The sequence below is a fragment of the Penaeus monodon genome, chromosome 6 (assembly GCF_015228065.2).
Source record: "Penaeus monodon isolate SGIC_2016 chromosome 6, NSTDA_Pmon_1, whole genome shotgun sequence".
Taxonomy (NCBI): Eukaryota; Metazoa; Arthropoda; class Malacostraca; order Decapoda; family Penaeidae; genus Penaeus; species Penaeus monodon.
This window is the reverse complement of record NC_051391.1, coordinates 20,320,521-20,325,520: the sequence shown is the minus strand read 5'-3', so window position 1 is coordinate 20,325,520 and position 5,000 is coordinate 20,320,521.

Sequence of the window (5,000 nt, the reverse complement as noted above, 5' to 3'; positions counted from 1 at the left end):
TGTTGTTTTGTTATTATTTTATTATATTGTTATTATTATTGTTGTTGCCACTACTATCATTATGATAATAGTATTTATTATCATTGTTGTTAAGATGGTGATGATAATGATATAGTAATAATAATGATAATGATAATAATAATTATTATTATTCAATTAACATTGTTATTTTTATTATTATTATTGTTAATGATAATGTTATTATTATCATTATTATTATTATTATTATTATTATTATTATTATTATTATTAATTATTATTATTATTATTATATTTTTATATATTTATTATTATTATTATATATTATTATTATTATTATTTATTATTATTATTATTTTATTATTTATAATTATTATTTTATTAGTTATTATTATTATTATTATTATTATTATTTATTATTTATTATTATTATATATTATTGATTTATGTATTATTCTTTTTTATTGTTATTATTATTTTATTATTTTGTTATGTATTTTTGCTTATTTATTGTATATTTATTGTTATTCATTGTTGTTATGTTATTATGTTATTGTTATTTATATGATTATATTATTGATATTTATGCTGGATATACTATGTATATTTTTAAAATTATTATTCATTTTATTATTGTTTTATTATGTGATTGTATTATTGTCATTAAGTGTATATCATATGATATTATTTATATTATTATGTAATATATTATTAATATATAATTTATGATGTAATATAAGTGTAATTTCATTATGTGTAGAAGCATAATCATATGTAACTTATATATATATATATAAAAATGATAAAAGTTTGATGTATTTAATGATGACAAGAATAACAGATTATGTCAAATGATATATACAGGAATAAAAGATACTTATGTGAAAATAAATGAATGATGACTATACAGAACAAAACAACACACACACACACACACACACACAAAACAAACACACTAACGGAACTAACAATAAAATACACATTCACACACCACACACAACAGCATAAACCAGCAAACAGCAACCAGCAAAGCAACATGTAGCTGCACGCAGACATCTAAAAGACACGTTTCCTGAAACACTTGAACACTGCTTTATGTAGTTTGGTACTGTGGAGAGGGTATATGTGTTGAGCACATGCAGTATGGACGAGGATGTATGCTGCTCACTGGCAGGACTTAAAATGGACAGGTTTGAAGACATTGTGTAAGTAGAGGGATGCTGGGAAGACCGAGAGACGTTAGGAAAATTGTGTATCTGTTTGAAAACACCGATGATGATAAGGCAGGTGAGTGCAGGTGGCCATGGGAAAGTGCAGGAGGGTTAGCTGTGACTGACGAGTCTGGCCTGAATACTTTTGTTTTTTTATTTCATTTTTTCACTGTATACTATTTTTTTATCAGTTGGTCACGTTTCACGTAAGAACAAGTCTTTATTACCAGAATTCCTATCCTGAATGATGAATAGAAAATACATTATTTATGCAGTACAGAAAGTTGAAATGTCACACACGAGACCTCTCTCTCTTTATCATGTCTTGATAATGAGTCCACTTGATTTATGATGGCATTTTATGACTCCTCAGCATTAATACAATGACCATGGAAGAAACATTTTGGTGTCTACATATCGTAAAATATTCAGAGGAAAAGTAGGATTATCAGTGATCAGCACTGCGCTACGCTATAGTTTAAGAACCAGTACTTATTATAATCTTAGTCTGGCTGTTTTGTGACTGTTGCTTTTAAAACTGTTCATGAGCAAGTTATTAATGTGAATGGAATTTGTGCCATGAGTGCTCTCCAAGTTAAAAGGGGCTTTGATCATCTTTTAGAGTCGATTTTATCTCGAACGGTTATTCCTGTGATTTTTTGCACATCTTTTCTTTTCTTATAAAAACTCTCAAATAAGAACCACGTTTCGGATAAATTATTCACAACCGCGACAGACCATTAGTGTGCGCTATGTAACCGTGAAGAGGCGGAGTGCGGGCGAGGAGGCAACGCCAAGGGTCACAGTTATACTTGAGATTCTCAGCGTGTTCCTGTCCGTGTTGGTTTTTGTCCGAGTGGCAGCAAGACGGCCGCTGACGTACCTTTCACCTCTCAAGGGCGCTGCGCCGCCAACACAAAGAGCAGCGTCACTGCATTATAAAGCCAACCATCGAGGGCCGAATACTAGTCAATGGTTAGGGTTGTAATTACTGGACATAAACCATGGACGGAGCTGGACAGATACCTGGGCTGCGACGACGAAGGTGACCATGTCTCCGACTATAATTACAGTGCGAGATCGTACATGGTGTGGCCTCCTGCCCCGCCGCGCGACCCGCCGCTCGGCCGACCCTCCACCGAGCCCGGCGACCTGGAATGACACTGCAGCTCCTGAGGGAGGGCGGAGGGAGGCGGCGGCCGTAAGTGGCGGGGGAATGGTGGTGGGGCGATGGTGATGCCGGCTGTTAGCCGTGGTGGGGGACTGTGACTGCGGCCCTTTGGATGGCTGGTATCATTGTCCAATGTTTTTAATACCCTGCTATTCTTATTCATTTTCTTGTCATTAATGGTAATAGTAATGATAATAAAGATTTAAATAATAATAATTGTAATATTATTATTATTGTTATTATTATTATTGTTATTATTATTATTATTATTATTATTATTATTATTATTATCATTATTATTATTATTGTTGTTATTTTCATTATTATTATTGCTGTTGTTGTTATTTATTATATTTATTGCTGTAACTATTATCATCATTATTATTATTGTTATCAGCATTAGCATTAGCAGTAGTATAGTTATAGTACTCATTATTATTTTCTTTACAATGTCATTATAAGTACCTTTTTATTTTTAATGAACTGTTATTGTTTTTATTATTACTAATATTATTTTTGCTATTATTATTATCGTAACTGATGTTGTTATTACTTATTAGTGTCACAATTTTCATAGCGTGTTATTAATATTATTATTATCATTATCATTATTACTGCCGTTGCCATTATTATTGCTATCCTTATCATTATTATTTTTTTTTTTATTATTATTATTATTATTATTATTATTATTAGTTATTTGTTAGTTTCTTTGTTTGTCAACCGGATTATGTCCAAAAAATAATCGAATAATAATGTTAGAAGAAAATAGGTAGATAATAGATGAACAAATAATAGTAAATGATAATGGTTGGATGTGGATGGTGGGTCGAATCCGCTTGTGTATATGTGGAAGGAAAGGACGCGTTGCCTTTGAAAAAGAGATACATGATATATTTATTATTTACTTAGTAATTATTATTATTATTATTATTATTATTATTATTATTATTATTATTATTATCATTGTTGTTGTTGTTGTTTTGTTATTGTTGTTATTATTATTATTATTGTTGTTGTTGTTGTTATTGTTTTATTATTATTATTATTATTATCATTATTATTATTATTATTATTATTATTATTATAAGTTCTTCTTCTTCGTCTTTTTTTTCCTCTTCTTTTTTTTTCTTCTTCTTCTTCTTATCATTATTATTATTAGTAGTAGTAGTAGTATTGTTATTATTATTATTGTTATTATTATTGTTGTTGTTATTATTATTATTATTATTATTATTATTGTTGTTGTTGTTGTTGTTGTTGTTGTTGTTGTTATTATTATTATTGTTATTGTTATTGTTATTATTATTTTTTTTTTATCATACCATTATTATTATTATTATTATTATTATTATTATTATTATTATTATTATTATTATTTTATCATCACCATTATTTTTTTTTTATCATCACCATTATCATTATTTGTATTATCATTTTTATCATCGTTATTGTTGTTATTTTTGCAATTATTACTAAGAAAATTATTATTATATTTATTATTTTTATTATCATGATTATTACAATCTTTTGTGATAGTGATACGTTTTTTTAAATATTACGGCGTACGTGTTTATCATGATGCTTCATATATTTTGTCATTTTCAGAAATTCAGTATATTTATCGCGATAATTTACTGTGTAAACGCTAATACACATAGATCCATTGTTTTGGTATATTGTAATATTTATTTATTTTTTTCATTTATCTGATTTCTTCTTTTTCGTTTTCTTAGTAATATTTTAACAAGTGTTTTTATTATGGTCTTTTTGGTGTCGTCATTATTATTATTATTATTTTTTTTTTATTGTGGGGATTATTAGTGTTTTTACTGTTGTATTGTTGTTTTTGTTAATGTCATTATTACCATCATCACTTCTACTTTTATTATTACTACTGTTGTTATAGTTACAGTTATTATTATTATAGCTGTTGTCACTGCTATTTTTAAAATTTACATTTCATATTAACGCGAGTATTACAACCACAGGCACACTACTATCTTGTTTTATTGATAGAAAGGTTATCGTCGTTTTGTTGATTGGGATTAATTATTTTTCACTGCTGACCATCATCTACATTTATTCAGAAGTATTTACTATAATATTGCACGTGATGAAGTGTATGGTTCCTAAGCAGCTGATCGATTGTCGCATGGTAATGACCTGCTCTGCTGGAAGCCTTTCCCCCGCGCGCGTGCGCGTCAGATCACGTCCCTCTGTGATGCATGCACTGGCCGCCTCACTCGCCTCCAATTATTATGCAGAAACCCCTAGCCTCGGCGGCCGCCCTGCCCCCTCCCCCTCGCAAAGACACTCGCTTCCGAAAGTCCCCGCCCAAATTACTCCGCGCGTCATTAAAAGTCTTTTTCGGCGGCCCTCCTCCCTCCGGCGCCCCCGCCCCCGAGGCTGCGAGCCCGTGGTGGAGGCGTGGTGCCCGGTGGGTGTTGCGCGTGGGGGTCCGGCGGAAACTCGAGTTGTATATCATAGTGCAGTTTGTCAGGTAGAAAGAGTGGAATGACCCAGATATAAAGTTGAGGATTCCGGTTTTTGCTGGCGGGGGTGAGCGCAGGATGATGGATGCAGCGAGTGGCCGTGGCCGCGGGGCAGTAGTGGATAGTTTACACCCTAACTATCCC